The following is a 24055-nucleotide window of genomic DNA, read 5'->3' on the forward strand; positions in this document are numbered from 1 at the left end:
GATAGATCATATACTGGGTCACAAAACAGCCCTTCATAAGTTTACAAGAATTGAAATTATACCATGCATACTTTCAGACCACAATGCTATGCAGCTTGAAATCAACCACAGGAAAAATTCTGGAAAACCTCCAAAAGCATGGAGGTTAAAGAACACCCTACTAACGAATGAGTGGGTCAACCAGGCAATTAGAGAAGAAATTAAACAATATATGGAAACAAACGAAAATGAAAATACAACAATCCAAACGCTTTGGGACGCAGCGAAGGCAGTCCTGAGAGGAAAATACATGGCAATCCAGGCCTATCTCAAGAAACAAGACAAATCCCAAATACAAAATCTAACAGCACACCTAATGGAACTAGAAGCAGAACAGCAAAGGCAGCCTATACCCAGCAGAAGAAGAGAAATAATAAAGATCAGAGCAGAAATAAACAATATAGAATCTAAAAAAACTGTACAGCAGATCAACGAAACCAAGAGTTGGTTTTTTGAAAACATAAACAAAATTGACAAACCTCTAGCCAGGCTTCTCAAAAAGAAAAGGGAGATGACCCAAATAGATAAAATCATGAACGAAAATGGAATTATTACAACCAATCCCTCAGAGATACAAGCAATGATCAGGGAATACTATGAAAAATTATATGCCAACAAACTGGACAACCTGGAAGAAATGGACAAATTCCTAAACACCTACACGCTTCCAAAACTCAATCAGGAGGAAATAGAAAGCTTGAACAGACCCATAACCAGCGAAGAAATTGAATCGGTTATCAAAAATCTCCCAACAAATAAGAGTCCAGGACCAGATGGCTTCCCAGGGGAGTTCTACCAGACATTTAAAGCAGAGATAATACCTATCCTTCTCAAGCTATTCCAAGAAATAGAAGGGGAAGGAAAACTTCCAGACTCATTCTATGAAGCCAGTATTACTTTGATTCCTAAACCAGACAGAGACCCAGTAAAAAAAAGAGAACTACAGGCCAATATCCCTGATGAATATGGATGCAAAAATTCTCAATAAGAAACTAGCAAATCGAATTCAATGGCATATAAAAAGAATTATTCACCATGACCAAGTGGGATTCATTCCTGGGCTGCAGGGCTGGTTCAACATTCGCAAATCAATCAACGTGATACATCACATTAACAAAAAAAAAGAGAAGAACCATATGATGCTGTCAATCGATGCAGAAAAGGCCTTTGACAAAATCCAGCACCCTTTCTTAATAAAAACCCTTGAGAAAGTCGGGATAGAAGGAACATACTTAAACATCATCAAAGCCATTTTAGAAAAGCCCACAGCTAACATCATCCTCAATGGGGGAAAACTGAGAGCTTTTTCCCTGAGATCAGGAACACGACAGGGATGCCCACTCTCACCGCTGTTGTTTAACATAGTGTTGGAAGTTCTAGCATCAGCAATCAGACACCAAAAGGAAATCAAAGGCATCCAAATTGGCAAAGATGAAGTCAAGCTTTCGCTTTTTGCAGATGACATGATACTATACATGGAAAATCCGATAGACGCCACCAAAAGTCTGCTAGAACTGATACATGAATTCAGCAAAGTTGCCAGGATACAAAATCAATGTACAGAAATCAGTTACATTCTTATACACTAACAATGAAGCAACAGAAAGACAAATAAAGAAAATGATCCCATTCACAATTGCACCAAGAAGCATAAAATACCTAGGAATAAATCTAACCAAAGATGTAAAAGATCTGTATGCTGAAAGCTATAGAAAGCTTATGAAGGTAATTGAAGAAGATAGATAGAAATGGAAAGACATTCCCTGCTCATGGATTGGAAGACTAAATATTGTCAAAATGTCAATACTACCCAAAGCTATCTACACATTCAATGCAATCACAATCCAAATTGCACCCGCATTCTTCTCGAAGCTAGAAGAAGCAATTCTAAAATTCATACGGAACCACAAAAGGGCCCCGAACAGCCAAAGTAATTTTGAAGAAGAAGACCAAAGCAGGAGGCATCACAATCCCAGACGTTAGCCTCTACTACAAAGCTGTCATCAAGACAGCATGGTATTGGCACAAAAACAGACACATAGACCAATGGAATAGAATCGAAACCCCAGAACTAGACCCACAAACGTATGGCCAACTCATCTTTGACAAAGCAGGAAAGAACATCCAATGGAAAAAAGACAGTCTCTTTAACAAATGGTGCTGGGAGAACTGGACAGCAACATGCAGAAGGGTGAAACTAGACCACTTCCTGACACCATTCACAAAAATAAACTCAAAATGGATAAAGGACCTGAATGTGAGACAGGAAACCATCAAAACCTTAGAGGAGAAAGCAGGAAAAGACCTCTCTGACCTCAGCCGTAGCAATCTCTTACTCGACACATCCCCAAAGGCAAGGGAATTAAAAGCAAAAGTGAATTACTGGGACCTTATGAAGATAAAAAGCTTCTGCACAGCAAAGGAAACAACCAACAAAACTAAAAGGCAACCAACGGAATGGGAAAAGGTATTTGCAAATGTCATATCGGACAAAGGGCTAGTATCCAAAGTCTATAAAGAGCTCACCAAACTCCACACCCGGAAAACAAATAACCCAGTGAAGAAATGGGCAGAAAACATGAATAGACACTTCTCTAAAGAAGACATCCGGATGGCCAACAGGCACATGAAAAGATGTTCAACGTCACTCCTCATCAGGGAAATACAAATCAAAACCACACTCAGATATCACCTCACGCCAGTCAGAGTGGCCAAAATGAACAAATCAGGAGACTATAGATGCTGGTGAGGATGTGGAGAATCGGGAACCCTCTTGGACTGTTGGTGGGAATGCAAATTGGTGCAGCCGCTCTGGAAAGCAGTGTGGAGGTTCCTCAGAAAATTAAAAATAGACCTACCCTATGACCCAGCAATAGCACTGCTAGGAATTTATCCAAGGGATACAGGAGTACTGATGCATAGGGGCACTTTTACCCCAATGTTTATAGCAGCACTCTCAACAATAGCCAAATTATGGAAAGAGCCTAAATGTCCATCAACGGATGAATGGATAAAGAAATTGTGGCTTATATACACAATGGAGTACTACGTGGCAATGAGAAAAAATGAAATATGGCCTTTTGTAGCAACGTGGATGGAACTGGAGAGTGTGATGCTAAGTGAAATAAGCCATACAGAGAAAGACAGATACCATATGGTTTCACTCTTATGTGGATCCTGAGAAACTTAACAGAAACCCATGGGGGAGGGGAAGGAAGAAAAAAAAGAGGTTAGAATGGGAGAGAGCCAAAGCATAAGAGACTGTTAAAAACTGAGAACAAACTGAGGGTTGATGGGGGGTGGGAGGGAGGGGAGGGTGGGTGATAGGTATTGAGGAGGGCACCTTTTGGGATGAGCACTGGGTGTTGTATGGAAACCAATTTGACAATAAATTTCATATATTAAAAAAAAAGAAATAGAGGGAAGCTTTGGCTTCTCTTGTCCTTTTGCACATCATGTCGGGAGATAGGGGCAACAGTTATTCTCAGTCATGAAGAATATGCTTTCCTGTGATGATCAATAGGGTTGAACGAGGCTATGGTGCACCATTGATTCAAAAAGCTTTTTGTGTGCTGATCGGTTCACTGTGCATATTCACTGTCTTTTCTTCCAAACGAGGGTATCTCAGTCAATTAGGGTCTGGGGTTCATGTGTCTACCCATTCCCACGATAGTGTGGCCTGCTATGCATCGAGGGCTCAGGGACAGGCGTGCTAGCTGTCCTGTCAGGAATCTCTGAGAGCTCTACATTGACTCAGGAAAGGCCTGGTTCTTCACTCCGATCCTTGGACCTTGGTTGGTATGGGACAGAACGCTGGTCTTGGTGTGTGAACTGAGGAAAAGTTAGAGAAGCAGGAAAGGGATCGGAATCACCATGAGGTGAGTCATGGTCCTGCATTTCAAAAGGGCATTGGTCAAATCTAGGAAATAGGTAGCTGCCTTCCCTTTCTCTTGTCGCACATGGGAGGTGGGATCTGGCCCTAACCACTGGCATAGCCTATCTACAAGTGTTCTCCCTGGGAACCTTCAAATAAACTAGTGTTTTGGTTGGCCACACATTTCTACCCATTTCTTCACTGGATTATTTTTCAGGTGTGGTGTTTGGTGAGTTTTTTTTTTATAGATTTTGGATACTAGCCCTTTGTCTGATATGTCATTTGCAAATATCTTTTCCCATTCCCTTGGTTGCCTTTTAGTTTCATTGATTCTTTCCTTCGCAGTGCAGAAGCTTTTTATCTTGATGAGGTCCCAATAGTTCATTTTGCTTTTAATTCCCTTGCCTTTGAAGATGTGTGAAGAAATCGCTGTGGCTGAGGTCATAGAGTTGTTGTCTGCTTTCTCCTCTAGGATTTTGATGGTTTCCTGTCTCACATTCAGGTCTTTCATCCATTTTGAGTTTATTTTTGTGTATGGTGTAAGAAAGTGGTTTAGTTTCATTCTTCTGCATATTGCTGTCCGGTTTTCCCAGCAACATTTGTTGAAGGTACTTTTTTTTCCATTGGATACTCTTCCTTGCTTTGTCAAATCTTAGTTGGCCATACATTTGTGGGTCCAATTCTGGGGTCTCTATTCCATTGGTCTATGTGTCTGCGTTTTGCCAATACCATACTGTCTTGGTGATTACAGCTTTATAGTACAGGCTAAAGTCTGGGATTGTGATGTCTCCCACTCCGGTTTTCTTCTTCAATATTACTTCGGCTATTTAGGGGCTTTTGTGGTTCCACACAAATTTTAGGAGTGTTTTTTCCAGCCTTGAGGAGAGAGCCCGTGAAATATTGATTGGGATTGCATTGAATGTGTAGATTGCTTTGGGTAGTATTGGCATTTTAACAATGTTTATTCTTCCAATCTGTGAGCATGGAATGTTTTTCCATTTCTTTGTGTCTTTTTCAATTTCCTTCATAAGCTTTCTATAGTTTTCCACATACAGATCTTTTACATCTTTGGTTAGGTTTATTCCTAGGTATTTTATGGTTCTTGGTACAATTGTAAATGGGATCAGTTTCTTTATTTCTCTTTCTGTTGCTTCATTATTGGTGTATAAAATGCACTGATATCTGGACATTGCTTTTGTACCCTGAGACTTTGCTGAATTCATGAATCAGTTCTAGCAGACTTTTAGTGGAGTCTGTCGGGTTTTCCATGTAGAGCATCATGTCGTATGCAAAAAGTGAAAGTTTGACTTCTTCTTTGCCAATTTTGATGCGTTTTATTTCATTTTGTTGTCTGTTGATCCTAGGACTTCCAACACTATGTTAAACAATAGCAGGGAGAGTGGCCTTTCCTGTCGTGTTCCTGATCTCAGGGGAAAGCTCTGTTTTTCCACATGAAGGATGATATTAACTGTGGGCTTTTCATAAATGGCTTTTAAGATGTTTAAGTATGTTCCTTCTGTCCTGATTTTCTTGAGGGTCTTTATTAAGAAAGGATGCTGTATTTTGTCAAATGCTTTTTCTGCATTGATTGACAGGATCATATGGTTTTCTTTTATTAATGTGATATATCACATTGAATGATTTGTGAATATTGAACCAGCCCTGCAGCCCAGGAATGAATCCCACTTGATCATGATGAATAATTCTTTTTATATGCTACTGAATTTTATTTCCTGGTATCTTGTTGAACATTTTTGCATCCATGTTCATCAGGGTCATTGGCCTGTAGTTCTCCTTTTTTGTTGGGTCTCTGTCTGGTATTTGGGTATCATAGTAATGCTGGCTTTTTACATGGAGTCTAGACATTTTCCTTCCATTTCTATTTTTTGGAATAGCTTGAGAAGGATAAGTATTAACTTTGCTTTAAATGTCTTGTTGAATTCCTCTGGGAAGCCATCTGGTCCAGGACTCTTATTTGTTGGAAGAGTTTTGATAACTGATTCAATTTCTTCACTAGTTATGGGTCTGTTCATATTTTCTATTTCTTCCTGTTTGAGTTTCGGTAGTGCGTGGTGTGGGTGTTTAGGAATTTGTCCATTTCTTCCAGTTTGTCCAGTTTGTTGATATATAGTTTTTCATAGTATTCCCTGATAATTGGTTGTATTTCTGAGGGATTGGTTGTAATAAATCCATTTTTTATTTGTGATTTTATCTATTTGGATCCTCTCTCTTTTCTCTCTGAGAAGCCTGGCTAGAGGTTTATCAATTTTGTTTATTTTTTCAAAAACCAACTCAGTTTCATTGATCTGTTCCTGTGGGGTTTTTGTTTTGTTTTGTTTTGTTTTGAATTCTATATTGTTTATTTGTGCTCTGATCTTTATTATTTCTCTTCTTCTGGGTTTGCAGTTTCTTTGCTGTTCTGCTTCTAGTTCTTTTAGGTGTGCTGTTAGATTTCTTATTTGGGATTTTTCGTGTTTCTTGAGAAAGGCCTGGATTGCAATGTATTTTCCTCTCAGGACTGCCTTTGCTGCATCCCAAAGGGTTTGGATTGTTGTGGTTTCATTTTCATTTGTTTCCATATATTTTTAAATTTCTTCTCTAATTGTCTGGTTGACCCATTCGTTATTTAGTAGGATGTCCTTTAACCTCCATGCATTTGGAGGTTTTCCAGACTTTTTCCTGTGGTTGATTTCAAGTTTCATAGCCTTGTGGTCTGAAAGTGTGCATGGTATGATCTCAATTCTTTTATACTTAGTAAGGGCTGTTTTGTGACCCAGTATGTGATCTATCTTGGAGAATGTTCCATGTGCAATCGAGAAGTATATTCTGTTGCTTTGGGATGCAGTGTTCTAAATATATCTGTCAAGTCCATCTGATTCAATGTATTATTCAGGGCCCTTGTTTCTTTATTCTGTGTCTAGATGATCTATGCATTATTGTAAGTGGGGTATTAAAGTCCCCTGCAATTATCAATAAGGTTGCTTATGTTTGTGACTAATTATTTTATATATTTGGGGGCTCCCGTATTCGGCACGTGGACATTTATAATTGTTAGCTCTTCCTGATGGCTAGGCCCTGTAATTATTATATAATGCCCTTCTTAATCTCTTGTTACAGCCTCTAACTTAAAGTCTAGTTTGTCTGATATAAGTATGGCTACTCCAGCTTTCTTTTGACTTCCAGTAGCATGATAGATAGTTCTCCATCCCCTCACTTTCAATCTGCAGGTGTCCTCAGGTCTAAAATGAGTCTCTTGTAGACAGCAAATAGATGGGTCTTGTTTGTTTGTTTGTTTGTTTTTTATCAATTCTGATACCTTATGTCTTTTGGTTAGGGCATTTAGTCCATTTACATTCACTGTTATTATTGAAAGATATGGGTTTAGAGTTATTGTGATGTCTATAGGTTTCATGCTTGTAGTGATGTCTCTGGTACTCCCCCTTAGGATCTCTTGTAGGGCTGGTTTAGTGGTGATGAATTCCTTAAGTTTTTGTTTGTTTGGGAAAACATTTATCTCTTCTTCTTTTCTGAATGACAGGCTTGCTGGATAAAGGATTCTTGGCTGCATACTTTTTTCTGTTCATCACATTGAAGATTTCCTGCCATTCCTTTCTGGCCTAAGTTTCAGTAGATAGGTCTGCCACTACTCTTATGTGTCTACCTTTGTAAGTTACAGCCTGTTTATCCCTATCTGCTTTCAGAATTGTCTCTTTATCCTTGAATTTTGCCGGTTTCACTATGATATGTCGTGCAGAATATCGATTCAAGTTACGTCTGAAGGGAGTTCTCTGTGCTTCTTGGATTTCAATGCCTTTTTCCTTCCCCAGATCAGGAAAGTTCTCAGCTATGATTTGTTCAAGTACACCTTCAGCCGCTTTCTGTCTTCTTCTTCTGGAATTTGTATGATATGGATATTTTTCCATTTGATTGCATCACTTAGTTCTCTCATTCTCCCCTCATACTCCTGGATTTTTTTTATCTTTTTCTCAGCTTCCTCTTTTTCCATAATTTTATCTTCTAATTCACCTATTCTCTCCTCTGCCTCTTCAATCCATGCTATGGCCAGCTACATTTTATTTTGCACCTAATTTATACCATTTTTAACTCCTCATGACTATTTCTTAGTCTCTTGATCTCTGTAGCGATAGATTCTCTGCTGTCCTCTATGCTTTCTTCAAGCCCAGCAATTAATTTTATGACTATTATTCTAAATTCTTGTTCTGTTATATTGCTTAAATCATTTTTGATCAATTTGTTAGCTGTCACTACTTCCTGGAGTTTCTTTTGAGGAGAATTCTTCCATTTTGTCATTTTGGGTAGTTCCTCCAGTGGCTCCAAACTGCAGGACACTTCCCCTGTGCTGTCTGGAGTTACTTGTGTTGGTGGGCAGGCCACAGTCAGACCCGATGTCTGTCCCCAGCCCACCACTGGGGCCACAGTCAGACTGGTATGTACCTTATCTTCCCCTCCCCCAGGGGCAGGACTAACTGTGGAGTGGTGTGGCCCCTGTCTGGGCTACCTACACACTGCCAGGCTTGTGGTGTTGCTTGGATGGAATCTGGCATATTAGCTGGGGTTGATCCGCAACGTGCACAGGGGTGGGAGTGGCAGGCTTAGCTCACTTTGCCATCAGTGGTCGCTTGCAGGAGGGGCGCTGCAGCACTGGGAGGGAGGCAGACCCATTGGAGGGATGGATCCACAGAAGCACAGCATTGGGCGTTTGCGTGGTGCAAGCAAGTTCGGTGATGGTAGCCGGCTCCCTTTGGAATTTTGGCTGGGGGATGGGAGAGGGAGATGGCGCTTGCCAGCACCTTTGTTCCCCCACTGAGCTGAACTCTGTCTTCCGGGGCTCAACAACTCTCCCTCCCAGCGTCTTCTTGCCCTCCTTGCTCTCCAAGAGCAGAGCTGTTTACTTTTAACATTCCAGATGTTAAGTCCCACTGGCTGTCAGAACCCATGGAGTCTGGCCCCTCTGCTTTTGCAAGGGGCTCTGCCTTGCCCAGCAGGCTGCCCCTCCACGACCTCGGCTCCCTCCCACCAGTCCGTGTAGCAGGCACTGCCTCTCCACCTTTCCTACCCTCTTCCACGGGCCTCTTGTCTACACTTGGCTCCGGAGAGTCCATTCTGCTAGTCTTCTGGTGGTTTTCTGGGTTATTAGGCAGATGCGGGTGGAATCTAAGTGATCAGCAGGACGAGGTGAGCCCAGTGTCCTCCTAAGCTGCCATCTTTCCAGGTCCTCTCAATTCTAATTTACAGATTAGAAAACAGGGGGAAAAAGAACAACTTGTGTAAGTGACAAAGGTTGGACTCAAACCCAGTGAGACTAGCTTTAGACTCTGCGCTCTCAAGCAATTCATTTCACTATTGTACTGCCTCTCCCTATATAATTTATAAGCCTGTGTGTGTACATTCTAAACAAATATGTGTATGCTTAGGGGGTTGATATATATGCATGTATATACAAATATAGAAGTGTGAGGTATGTGTGTGTGTATAGAGGTTACATGCCTCAGTGACACCATACTGAGAACACTCAATAAAATAGGCATCTTGCAAATCAGTGGCATTGAGAATGGACTGCAGGGAACAGCACCTGAAGTAAGTAGGGCAGCAAAGAGGCTGGGACACTGAGGTGCTCTTGAGGCTACCACAGTGCTGACTGACCATGTCACGAAAGATGTGGACTAGGTCACCAAGAAAAAGGAGAGGACTAGGGTCTGGAGGGCAGAGAGAGACCAAACTTGCAGGCAGGGACTGAATCAGACTGGGATAGGGGCTCTGGTTTAAGAGACAGCCATCCTGGGGCCGGGCAAGGTCCAGGTGGATTCTGGGAGTGAGCTGGTGGTCACTGGTGCTGTGACATCATGAGGAACTAGACAGCTGGGTACTGGAAGGGTCTTTGAGAACTCCAGACTGGGGCAGGGCCAAGCAGGTGACAGAATGCAGTGGGATGGTGGGGACTGTGGCAAACCAGAGAACGTGGCCACCTAGAGGCAGCTGCAACCACCCACTGTGCCATGAGAGGAAGTGGGGCCAATGCTGTGAGAGTTGCCAAGTTTTCAACAGAAAACAGAAATTCAGACTTTTACATGAAATCTCTTGATTTTAGTGTTGGTTTAAAAAGAATTTAGGGGCGGCTGGGTGGCTCAGTCTGTTAAGCGTCCGACTTCAGCTCAGGTCATGATCTTGTGGTGCGCGAGTTTGAGCCCCACAACAGGCTCTGTGCTGACAGCTCAGAGCCTGGAGACTGCTTTGGATTCTGTGTCTCCCTCTTTCTGCCCCTCCCCTGCTCACACTCTCTCCCTAAAATGAAAAAAAAAAGCATTAAAAAAAATTTAGGGATAGTTGGCTCAGTCAGTTAAGCATCCAACTCTTGATTTCAGCTCAGGTCATGATCTCATGGTTCACGGGTTTGAGCCCCACATTGGATTCTACACTGACAGTGTGGAGCCTGCTTGGGATTCTCTCCCCCCCCCCACCCCCGCCTCTCCCGCACTTGCTGTTTCTCACACTCAAAATAAATAAATCAACTTAAAAAATACTTAAAAAAAATTTAAATCACCAGACTTACTGCTAAGTAGTAGAACTGGGACTTAAATTCATCAGGGGTAGGGCCTAGGTTACCAGGCACAGACACTGTGGAGCACTGAGTGTGGCACAGGCCAGGAACTGTCACACACATCAGCCCTGCTTCTCCCAGCCTGCCTCACTCTAGAAAGCCTTTGTTCTCTGCTGACTGCTAACTAATAGGACAGATCTAGCCAGTTATGAATTAGAATATTCTTAGGGACTATGCCTTTCCAGGAAGAACCTCTGAAGACCACACCAATGAAAGTAATGACAGTAGAAGAACAGGAAAGTCAGGGTACACTGGCAACTTCTTTGTCTGATAGGTAACTCCCAGTTCCTCACTCTGTGGAATTCTGGTAGGGCTGCAAATCAAGGTGCCCTGCCTCCCCTCCAAGAGTGATGACAATGTAAGTTAGGTGAGCCAAACAGAGAATGTTCTCCCTCAGGGAACAGGAACTGGAACAGGAGTAGACCTGACATTAGGATCAATTTTTAGAGGCTGATGTGGACATTGACAAAGAAATCTCTCTTTTTTCTAAGAACGCATGTAATAAGTTGAAATTAAATGCCAAGGGCCATCTTCCCCTCTAGGTATAGAATCCTACCTGAAAATAAATGATAGATGAGTGACAGAGAAAAAGCCAGCATCCTGTTAATCATTTAAGCACCTGGATCATGCCATGCCTGAAATCTAACCCCTTACATATTTCAATTATATGAGCTAATAAATTGTCTTTTTTTAAGCTTAACCTGGGTTAAATTTAGTCCCTGTCACCAGTAACTAAAAGAATCTTACTCAATTTGTAGAAAAATGATATTTAAGAAGAGGACGTCCTGTCCCTTGTCCCTCAAGCTGGATTCAAAGTGTAGAGGCCTACTCTTCAGGGATGGCATTCAACAGTGCCCCTGACACCACCATTCCCATTTATTTCCCTCTTACCTGGAAATAGTTCAAAAGCACACCAGCCCTGGATAGTCCCGGTCCTGCAAACATGAAGGGCACCATCACCTGAAGGCCAAGGGACAAGGCAGTCTCCCTGCTGAACTCAGACCCCAGTGGTTCAGGGACCACCCTGTGGCTCTCAGACACACTCATAGGTCCATCATCTGAGGCTCCAGTCTTCCAGGGCTGAAGGCATGTGGCAGAGCCAGGTCCTCTGGCCTCTGCTGTCAGATCTCTGTCCCATCCATGTGAGCAGAGCTGAACCCCTGGCAGCCTTAACCTGGGAGACACAAAGCAACAACGGCTGATCAGCAGTTCCTGACTGCCATACAGCTGACACCCTTTAAGCCCTCAGGCCCTTCTGTCCAGCAGAGGCTGGCATCATTCTACCCAATCAATAGCCCCTTCATGTGTTGGGATGAGCACTGGGTGTTATATAGAAACCAATTTGACAGTAAATTATATTAAAAAAAAATAGTCCCTTGCTCAGGGACTGCTCCACACGGTCTCCTGCAACCTCAATTCAAACAGTTTTTATTTAATATGCACAGGTTTGAGAAAAATAACATATCAAAGAAGAGAGCGCTAAATATTTATGAATTAGAGTCAGCAAAACTGGTGGTATAGGGAACTCTGAAAATTCTTTCCTCCAGAGAAGAACAAGATAGCTGGCAAAAAATGTCAGAACCCACTTTTCAGAACTCTGGAAATTCACCAAAGGCTTGGAGCAATGCAGGAGTATTTACTCAATAAAAAAATGCTGAATCCTCAGCAATAACAGCCACATTGTAGTATCCATGGTGTTTGTGATGTTTTTACTGTGCCTCAGTCCCACCCCTGCTCTGTGGCTCTGCAGCACCCTTAAAAACCAATATCCTGGAGAGAGCAGAATGGGCTGGAGCTCCTTCAAAGCCTCATTCTCAAAGAACTGTCATCATTTGACCTATCAGGTGGTTCACCGGAAAATGTCACTTACAGTCTATCTGTATTTCACCTGACTTATTTTTTTTTTATTTTTAACATTTATTTATTTTTCAGAGACAGAGTACGAATGGGGGGAGGCACAGAGAGAGGGAGACAGAATCTGAAGCAGGCTCCAGGCTCCGAGATGTCAGCACAGCACTTGACACTGGGCTCGAACCCATGAGTGAGATCATGACCTGAGCCCAGGTCAGCAGCTTAACCAACTTAGCCACCCAGGCGCCCCTCACCTGACTTATAAAATTCACTTCGTGTAAAAAGCCTTTTCCCTGGGGGACATTTGTGGAAAACAATCACAGGCACTTCACAACTGCCTAAAGCAGTGGGTAATAGCTGAGGTAAATAATATGCAAACCAAAAGCCTAAAAGGAAAAGCTGGGGAATGAGATGCCTAAATTTTGAAAAGTTCCTAAAAATTCCTGGGAATCTAGAAGGCCACTCATAGTGATCTGGGCATATGCTCAGGAAATAGCTGAGAAAGCTTGAAACTGTAACCCCCCAGCTGATCTGGAGGCTCTGCATAAGCACACCATGAAGGCTAAGGCAGGGCGGTGAATGACAGCACTATGTACTGAAGGTGTGCCCCAACAGGCACACAGAGCCTCCAGGCAAAGACTGGGGGACTCATCACTTCCACACATGGCATTTAAGGAAATCTCTATCCAAGAATTGCCTTACCACAGAGCAGAGTCCTCAGGGGCGAAGTACAACACAGAATACAAACCAAAGAAGTCACTTAGAAAAGTCGCTAAACCAACAACAGCTACAGAAAGCAGCAATAACAAGAATCCCTGAGAAGTGGGAGAACCTTATTTCCAGAGTCGTCACCTTATAGAATTTTAAGCGTCCAGTTTTCAACAAAAAATAGGCATGCAAGAAAACATGATACTATGACATATGCATAGGGAAAAAGCAATTAATAAAAAATATGCTGAGGAAGCCCAAATATTGACTAACTAGACGAAAACCTGAAATCAGCTATTTTAAATATGTTCAAAGAACTTAAACCATCCCTGAAGAACTAAATAAAGTACAAAAAAACGAAGTCTAACCAAAATGGAGAATATCAAGGAGGAGATAACTATTTTAAAGAAGAACTAACTCAAAATTCTGGAGTTATAAAATATAATGGCCCTAGAGGAGTGCAATGGCTGATCTAAGCAGGGAGAATAAAGAACCACTGAACTGAAAGCTAAGTCAACAGAAACCATCCAATCTGAAGAAAAGAAACAAAACAGAATGAAGAAAAATGAATAAGTCCTCAGGGCCCATGGGACAGCATCAAGCACGCCTGCATGTATAACGGGAGTCTCAGAAAGGACGAAAGAATAAAGGAGTCCAAAATAATATTGTGTGTGAAGACATAATGTGTGAAAGCTTTCCAATTATGATCAAACTTCCATATTCAAGAAGCTCAACAAATCACAAGAATACAAGAACACAAATTACAAGAGATCCACCACAAGACACATCATTATCAATCTGCCAAAAGTCAAAGATAGAGACAGAATCTTGAAAGCAGGGAGGTGACTCTTCTTGCACAAGGACTCCTCAGGAAGATTAACAGCATACTTTTCATTGGAATCCATGGAGGCCAGAGGCAGTGGGATGACATGTTCCAAGTGCTGAAGGAATAAGAACTTCAACCAAGAGTTCTGATAAGCAGAAAAAGGATCCTTCAAAAATGAAGGACAAATTAAGAGATTCCCAGATGAACAAAAATCCAGAGAATGTGCCACTGGTGTGCACTACCCTACAGGAAAGACCAAGACCAAGAGGCTGAAATGAAAAGACCTAGATAGTACTGTAAATTCATATAAAGAGTACTAGGCAAAGGTAACTACATAGGCAAATTAAAAAAAAAAAAGTATAGGGGTACCTGAGTGGTTCAGTCAGTTGAGCATCTGACTGCAGCTCAGGTCATGATCTCACGGCTCGTGAGTTCAAGCCCTGCATCAGGCTCTGTGCTGACAACTCAGAGCCTGGAGCTTGCTTCAGATTGTGTCTCCCTCTCTCTGCCCCTTCCCCAATCATGCTCTGTCTCTCTCTATCTCTCAAAAATAAACATTTAAAAAATTTTTTTAATAGCCAAAGAAAAGAAAGTATAAATGCACTGTTGTTAGTAACTCCTTTTTCTCTTATCCAATTTAAAGACAACTGCATAATTCAGTAATTATAAATCACTGTATATGGGTACAGAATATATAAAAATGTAATTTGTATGACAGGAGGAGCACAAAGGAGAGCACAGAGCTATATAGGAACAAAGTTTCATATATTAGTAACATTAAGTTGCTATTAATTTAAAATTTTTTTAATGTTTATTTCTGAGGCAGAGAGAGACAGAGCATGAGTGGGGGAGGGTCAGAGAGAGAGGGAGACACAGAATCAGAAGCAGGCTCCAGGCTCCAGGCTCTGAGCTGGCAGCACAGAGCCTGACACGGGGCTCAAACTCACAAACCGTGAGATCATGACCTGAGCCGAAGCCGGTCGCTCAACCGACTGAGCCACCCAGGCGCCCCAAGTTGCTATTAATTTAAATTGCAATGTTATCTAAGGTGGGAATTGTAATCCTCAAAGCAATCACTAAGAAAAATAACTAAAAAATATATATTTTAAAAATAACAATGGAATAAAAATAATACACTAGAAAATATACATCTAATACAAAAGAAGATAGTAATGAAGGATAGAGGAACAGAAAGAAACCATAAGATATAGAAACAAATGGCAAAATGGCAGATAGAAATCCTATCTTATCAGTAATTATACTAAACATAAATGGATAGGTTGAAAGTAAAAAGGCTTTAAAAGACATACCAGGCAAAGAGTAACCAAAAAAAAGGTAGGGGGGAGGGTGGGAATGACTTTCCTAGCATCAGGCAAAATAGACATTAAAACAAAATTGTTATTACAGATAAAGAAGGGCATTTGATAATGGTAAATGGGTCAATATTATCAAAAAACATACTAATTATACACACCTAACAATATAGCCCCAAAGTACATGAGGCAAAACCTGACAGAATTGAAGGGAGAGAAATACAATTCAATAATAGAAGACTTCAACACTCTACTTTCAATAATCTACTGAACAATTAGAAGATGGACAAAAAAGGGAAGACTTGAACACTATAAACAAATTAGATCATACATCTATACACCATTCCACCCAACAACAGCAGAATACACATTCTTATCAATGTATACAGAACATTCATTAGGATAAACCACACATCATAGAAAAAACATACAAAATGTAATAAAATTACAAATAAATAACAAAAGAAAATTCAGAAAATCCACAAATTTGTGTAAACAACACACCCAAATAATTAATGGGTCAAAGAAGAAATCATAAGGGAATCATAAAATTATTTGAGGAGAATTAAAATGAAAATATAACATACCAAAACTTACGGGATGCTGGAAATAAAGTGTTTCAAATTTATATATGAAAAAGCCAAAAATAAAAGAGAAAAGCTTATATTACTAAATTGATCTTTCATCTTAAGAAAAATGAAAAAGAAGACTAAACCAACACAAAAAAAGTAGAGGGTAGGAAGCAATAAAGATTAGAGTGGTAATAAATGGAATAGAGAATGGAAAAACCATATAGAAAATCAACAAAACCAACAGTTGGGTCTCTGGAAAGATTGAAAAAAATACACAAACCTGTAGCTAAACTGACCAAGAAAGACAGAGGGTGTAAATACTTAAGAGGGAACACTACTTCCAAACTTACAAATATAAAAATAATTGTTTCTGTAGTGTCGTGGTTATCACATTCACCTGACAAATATAAAAATAATTATGAAGGAATACTATGAACAATTGTATGCAACACATTAGAAAATCTAGATGAAATGGACGATTTCCTAGAAACACACTAACAAACTAATTCAAGAAGAAATAAAAAATTTAAAAGACCCATAACAATTAAAAGATCGAATTAGCAATACAAAAAATTTCCCACAAAGTCCAAGACCAGATGGCTTCACTGGTGAAGTTTACCAAGCATTTAAAAAAGAATTAACACCATCCTTTATACACTCCCAAAGAAACTGATGACATGGGAACACTTCCCAAGTTGTTCTGAGAACTGTTTTGCCTGATACCAAACTCAAAGATAACTTAAGAAAACTACAGACCAATATAAGAGCCTTATGCATACATACATAAAAACCATCAACAAAATACTAACAAACTGATTTATGCGGCATATACAAAGGCTTATATGATGACCAAGTGGGATTTATCCCAGGAATGCAAAGTTGGTTCAATACGTGAAAATCAATGTATTACACCATATTAATAGAATGGAGGGGGGAAAAAAACATGATTCACTCAATAGATCAGAAAAAGCATTCAGCAATATCCAACACTGTTTCACGATAAAAATACTAAAAAAAATCACTAGGAATTTAAGGGAATTATTTCAATCTGATAAAGGCTATCTACAAGAAACCCACAGTTAACAAACTTAATGGTGAAAGTTTGAAATCATCCCCCTTAACTTTAGGCCTTTGCCACTCCTATCCTATTGCATTGTATTTGAAGTCCTAACCAGCACAATTAGGCAAAAAAATGAAATAAAAGTCATTCCAACTGGAATGGAAGAAATAAAACTAACTCTGTTTACAGATGACAATATCTCGTACATAGAACATTCTAAGGAATACACACACACACACACACACACACACACACACACACACACAGCTAGTAAGTTCAGCAAGGGTGTAGGATACAGGAACAATACACTAGCAATGAACAATCTAATAAACTAAGAAAACAATTGCATCTGCCATAGCACCAAAAAGAATTAAATACTTAAGGATAAAAGTAACAAAAATGTGTAAAAACTTTTACCCTGAAAACTATAAAGCACTGTTGAAAGGAATTTTTAACAACCTAACAAAATGAAAAGATAACATGTGCTCATGGACTGAATGACTTATATTGTTAAGATGGTGATATTTCTCAAACTGATCTACAAATCCAGTGCAATTCCTATCAAAATTATACTGATCTTCTTCACAGAAAATGACAAGCTAATCCTAAAATCCATGTGGAAATGCAAGAGCCAGAATTTTAAACAATCTTGACAAAATGAATACACTTCCTGATTTCAAAACTCACTATAAAGCTACAATAATCAAGACAGTATAGTACTGGTATAAGAATCAAAATATAGATCAGTGAAATAGAGTTGAGAATCCATAAATAAACCCATGTACCTGTGTTCAGTTGATTTTCAGCCAGGATGCCAAGGCTATTTAATGGGAAGAGAAAAGTCTCTTCAACAATGGTGCCAAAATAACTGGATATCCACATGCAAAATCATGTGTTTAGACACCTACCTCAAACCATATACAAAAACTAACACAAAATGGTCCAAAGCCCTAAACCTAACAGCTAAAAGCTACAAAACACTTAGAAGAAAATATAGGTATAAGTTTTAGTGACTTTGGATTAGGTAATGGTTTCTTAGACACAATATCTAAAGTAAAAGCAACTAAAGAAAAATTAAATAAATTGGATGTTATCAAAATCTAAGTTTTGTGGGACACTACTAATAAAGTGAAAAGACAACCCATAGAAACAGAGATAATATTTGCCATATAATCTGAAAAGGGTCTAGTATCCTGCTATATCAAGAACACTTATAATTCAACAATAAATCCAATTTAAAAACTGGCAAAGGAGTTGAATGGACAATAAGCACATTAAAAGATGCTCAACATCAGTTGTTAGAAAAATGCAAGTCAAAAGCACATAAGATGGCTCAAAAATAGACTCAGATCAATGAAACAGAATACAGAATCCAGAAATGTACACCAACATATGGTCAACTAATCTTTGACAAAGCAGGAAAGAATATCCAATGGAATAAAGACAGTCTCTTCAGCAAGTGGTGCTGGGAAAACTGGACAGCCACATGCAGAAAAATGAACCTGGACCACTTTCTTACACCATATACAAAAATAAACTCAAAATGGATGAAAGATCTAAGCATAAGACATGAAGCCATCAAAATCCTAGAGGAGAAAGTGGGCAAAAACCTCATTGATCTTGGCCACAGCAACTTCTTCCTCAACACATCTCCGGAGGCAAGAGAAACAAAAGCAAAAATGAACTACTGGGACCTCATCAAAATAAAAAGCTTCTGCACAGTGAAGGAAATAATCAGCAAAACTAAAAGGCAACTGATGGAATGGGAGAAGATATTTGCAAGTGCCATTATCAGATAAAGGGCTAGTATCCAAAATCTATAAAGAACTGCTCAAACTCAACACCCAAAAAACAAATAATCCCATGAAGAAATGGGCAGAAGACACGAATAGACACTTCTCCAAAGAAGATATACAGATGGCCAACCGACATATGAAAAAATGCTCAACATCACTCATCATCAGGGAAATACAGATCAAAACCACAATGAGATACCACCTCACATCTGTCAGAATGGCTAACATGAACAACTCAGGCAACAAAAGATGTTGACAAGGATGCAGAGAAAGAGGATCTCTTTTGCACTGTGGATGGGAATGCAAACTGCTGAAGCCACTCAGGAAAACACTATGAAGGTTCCTCAAAAAATTAAAAACAGAACTACCCTATGACCCAGCAATTGTACCGCTAGGTATTTATCCAAGGGGTACAGGTATGCTGTTTCAAAGGGGCACATGTACGCCAATGTTTACAGCAGCACCATCAACAATAGCCAAAGTATGGAAAGAGCCAAAATGTCCATCGATGGATGAGTGGATAAAGAAGATGTGGTATATATATATACACACATACACACATACACAATGGAGTATTACTCAGAAATAAAAAAGAATGAAATCTTGCCATTTGCAACTACATGGATGGAATTAGAGGATATTATGCTAAGCGAAATTAGAGAAAGAGAAATATCATATGACTTCACTAATATGAGGACTTTAAGACACAGAACAGATGAACACAAGGGAAGGGAAGCAAAAATAATATAAAAACAGGGAGGGGGAGGGGCGCCTGGGTGGCTCAGTCGGTTAAGCGTCCGACTTCGGCTCAGGTCATGATCTCATGGTCCGTGAGTTCGAGCCCCGCGTTGGGCTCTGTGCTGACAGCTCAGAGCCTGGAGCCTGTTTCAGATTCTGTGTCTCCCTCTCTCTCTGCCCCTCCCCTGTTCATGCTCTGTCTCTGTCTCAAAAATAAATAAACGTTAAAAAAAATTAAAAAAAAAACAGGGAGGGGGACAAAACATAGACTCTTAAATATGGAGAACAAACAGAGGGTTACTGGAGGGGTTGTGGGAGGGGGGATGGGCTAAATGGGTAAGGGGCATTAAGGAATCTACTCCTGAAATAATTGTTCCACCATGTGCTAACTTGGATGTAAATTTTAAAAAATTAAATTTAAAAATAAATAAAACAAATTTTAAAAAACAAACATAAGACACCACTTAGCATAATGTTTTCAAGGTTCACCGATGTTGTTACATGAATACTTCATTTCTTTTTATGGCCAAAAAATATTCCACTGTATGGACAGAACATATTTGGTTTATCCATTCATCAGGTGATGGACAATTGAACCTTTTTTTTTTTTTTTTTTTTTACTTTTTTGCTATTATATGCAGATCTTTGTGTGAACATGAATCTTCTGTTCTCCTGAATTATACATTTCAAAGGGGCGAATTTTGTGGCATGTGATTTGTATCTTAATAAAAAATTCATGAATTACTTATGGAATAAGGCCAAGAAGCAGAACACTAGCAGCTTCCCAAAATCTCTGAGCCCCTAACAATAACCCTTATTCCTTATCACCGGGGCGACTGTACAAACTCTGGAGAGGATCACTCCTCACTTTCTGTTTCATCCTTATTTAGTGTTACCAACTAAGAGTACAGCCCTAAACAACAGTGTTTTGCTTGCTTTGCAATTTAGATCAATAAAGTCACAGTCCAAGTATTCTTTCCAGGTCTGGTGTCTTTTACCTGACATGAAAATTCTTGCATTCAGCCAAGCTGAATTGTAGAACCACAATCCATCTGTTCTACTCCTGAAGGACCATCCCAAAGTACTCTCCTTTCAAAAATAAATACGTGATTGGTTTTTTTAACAAAAAAGTAATATGTTCATAAGAAATATAATTTAAAAAACACAAAAAGGTACAAATAAGGGAGGTTAAATCACTGACAATGTTACTGCCCCCAAATAATTAATGCTAAATCCAATGTATATTCTTCCAGTGTGTACACACACACACACAATTTTTTTAAATCAATGTCCTAGATCCTGGGTAGTTTTATTTAATAAAATGTAAACATCCTTCCAACCCTATTTTTAGCACAGATATAATTTCTATGTAATTTCTCATGCCATCCTTGATAGTGTTGGAGAAGTGGATAAAGTACACCAAAGATGGCTGATGGAGCAAAAACAAGCTCTGGTCTCTACCTTAGAGACCCCTCCTCCGGTTTCTTCCTTTGTTTGCTGTGCCCAAATAACACCCACCCCCCCAGTATGGAGGCTGATAACTATAAATTACCCTTCCACTTGCATTCGGGGCTCAGATCTTTGGAGAAATGGTGTCCTCTGAGCCCGCCAGTGTTAAATAAATCTCCAATCCACCACGATCTCCGAGTGCCACTTGGTTTTTCCACCAGCATTCCAGCCTGGTTCTGTAACATACTTGGTTCCCTGACAGGGAAACCCAACTGCACTGGCCCACTGTTGCCACCGGTTTGGGAGAATGGCGAGGTGGTGATGGAATGAAGGATCACAAGGAAGAGTGCATGCCCTGCCTGAATTTTGTCAGTCTCCTTCTCGGTTGCCTTGGGCCGGCCCTCACTCCGCCATTTCCACTGGACTTGAGGAGACTTGGCAGGTGAGGACCTGGACCTGACGTCGGAACTGGTAAGTCTGAGGACCAATCTAATCAAGCCCACTTGCAAGAGTAGAAGGGCGATATGATCACTCCCCAAGACTTCAGAAGTCTCACAGGTAGGGATTCTGTGGGAGGGAATGTAATAACCTCTGGTGTGTATGTGTGTATGTGCGACTCAGTCTAGCTTGCCTGCTGAGTTAGATTCTGTGGCTCCACAGGCGGGCGCCCTTGGGGTCCCCAGGGGCCGGGACCTGTGGGGCTGAGCATCGCCTGGGTTCCTTAGGGACACGGCCAGGCAGGCATCTGGCTGGTCTCCTCATTGGAGGGGGCGCCCCTGTCCCTCTGTCTTTGGGACTCTGCCTCATGAGAGCATTGTGGGGTCAGGATGGAGCAAGGAGAGCCAGGCAAAGGTTTTAGCTGCTTTATCTGAAGATTCACCCAGGGAGCCAAAGAAGTGACCCACTGCTCCCCTAATGTTCTGCCTCTTCATGACTCATTAGGTTCCCTCCCCCTCCCCTGAGCTTGAAACTCTTCCCATTTCTCCTCCCCTTCTGGGCCATAGAACCCTCCTCCACAAGGACCACTAGCCAGATTGCAAATTTGCCCAGGTGCAGGCGCTCTCCAGATGCCGGTCCACATCTGCCAGTGTCAGGAGGCTCTCTGGAGGATCAGAGCAGGGGGTTGAGGCGGCCATAAATATGAACCTACTGCAAGGGGAAAGGACATTAAAAAGAATAAGTGTCCCAACCAGGGAAAGTCCCAAAGCCCAATCCAAAATCAGGAGGAACCTCCAGAAGGGGAACTTATTGGTCTAGCCAAGATAGAACAAGACTAAACGGGGACACTGACTCTCCCTGTTCTTCTGCTTAATAGATGTGAGGGATTCTCCTCATTTCCCAGGTTAATGGCTATAATTAGAGCCAACTGTGGTTAGTCTGTCTCGGGACAGGGATTTTAAGAAATATTCCCAAGCAGTTGCTGCTTCTGCTTTCCCCTCCCCCTCATGTTTCTGCACCAACTTGGGTGTGGTCCTATACCATCCCCAGTGTCTCAGGCACCATTGGTTCCTCCTCCCACCCTCCAAGCCAAGGAGCAAAGTGCACCCCCCCTTGGACCACCCAGTTCAGATATCTCCACTGACACCCCAAATGAAAACTGACAATGGGGAAAAATTGATTGACTTTTAGGTGGACGCAGGTGAAACATATGCGATGTTTAAACTAATTTAAGTTTATTGGACCTGGCTTTAAAGTTATTGGCAAAGTTCAAATAAGCTCATGTTATCTTTTGCAATTTGTTAATGATAGTTAATTTTGACTGTCTCAAAGTTTTCATGGGTAATTGTTAAGATAACTTTCAAGGACCTTGGTAACCTGAAACTTTCCAAATAGGATGGAATGCTAAAGCATTGATTACTGAACATAGGTTTGTGTTTTAAACTTCTTATTGCTGAGAAATTAAGGCTATTTGGACCTATTGAAAAACATGCTTTGTACTTAATTGGTTCATGAATTTACCATCTAAAAACATTCTGATGTAAACACTTCTCAATTGGTTACTAAGTCCTCCACTGGAGACTAAGGTTTCCTAAGAGTTAAAATTCTGCTGAATGTACTTAATACTGATGAAAATCAAGAAAACAACACTGTATGTAGGAAAATAGGAGGTATATAAGAAAGATATAAGGAATGGAAATACAGTTTCGTTGAGGGTAGAAGAAAGTAATTTTGTCCTAAATGAGACTGGTTATTTGGAAGGAAATGGCTTTGGGACAAAATTTGGAAGCAAAAGAAAGTTGTAGAAGGTTGATACGAATGGAATTTTAAAAGTATTCTGGTATAAGGTTGAAATTCTGCTTTTCTTTCTGCTAAAATGACAAAGTTTTCTTGAATTGTTCATCTGCTCTTGATAAGACAACGCAAAAAAAGGTTTATCCTCCAGGAAAATCAAAGTTTTAGGTCTCCTCTCTATCAGGTCTTTGATTACTTAGTTAAAACTTCTCAATGTTAAAGGACCTAGGTTTTGATAACTGTATAATGCTATATATTCACCTTTGAGATCTTTTATTGCCACTTTGGTTGAATAAATAAAATTGTAAGATTTGTAATGATCTTTAATCCTATTTAGAATGCATTTATGACTTCTGGGGTTTTAACAAACTTCTCAGGATTTAAATGGTAAATGAAGTCTTCTTGACCAATTAGGCCCTTTTATTTGGGATGCTAAATTACGGAAAAGCACTGTCATACAATGGTAAACCTTAGGTTGTATTGCACAGGTAAATGCAGTAACTGCCCAAATATATGCAATTCCTAAAGTTTTAATGTTTTGATATAAGGTCAACAATATTCTGATTACTTGAGATGTTATGTGTCACAGAAATAACCACATTTCTTTGTCAATTGCATCATAATGAACTCTCATCAAGTCTTTAACGATGTCTATTTCTGAGATTTTGTCATTTATAATTGTTCTTATTCTCTCACAAAACGTATATCTTCTTCAAGGAGATTTATTCAAAGGACTTCGTGGATAAATACAGGTATCTGACATCTTAAAATTAATACTAAAATGGGTAAGAATTTCCAGAACTAAAAAGCTGCATTCAAATTGAACAAGAATTAGGAACATGGGATTAAATGAACTGAGGAAATTTAGTTTTATGATTCTTGTTGAACATATTGTTGGTTCTCTAATATTTCATCTCCCAGATTAAGGAAACTTTCTCTTAAGATATCTATGATATACAAAAATGTCATAAAGTATGC

General features: G+C 40.1%; 1 long non-coding RNA gene across 3 annotated transcripts in view; it reads right to left on the reverse strand.

Moving 5' to 3' along the window:
• Nucleotides 1-5713: 5713 nt before the first annotated feature.
• The window catches only part of LOC113596461 (uncharacterized), a 42501-nt gene continuing 24159 nt past the window's right edge, over nt 5714-24055 (reverse strand). For all 3 annotated transcript variants that reach the window (XR_008296965.1, XR_003417203.2, XR_008296964.1), the window contains 2 exons: nt 11424-11706; nt 5714-9158 (listed from right to left, as the gene is read on the reverse strand). This is a non-coding gene — a long non-coding RNA (uncharacterized LOC113596461). The remainder of the gene's footprint in view (nt 9159-11423; nt 11707-24055) is intronic.

This window comes from Acinonyx jubatus, chromosome A2, assembly GCF_027475565.1.
Source record: "Acinonyx jubatus isolate Ajub_Pintada_27869175 chromosome A2, VMU_Ajub_asm_v1.0, whole genome shotgun sequence".
Lineage (NCBI taxonomy): Eukaryota > Metazoa > Chordata > Mammalia > Carnivora > Felidae > Acinonyx > Acinonyx jubatus.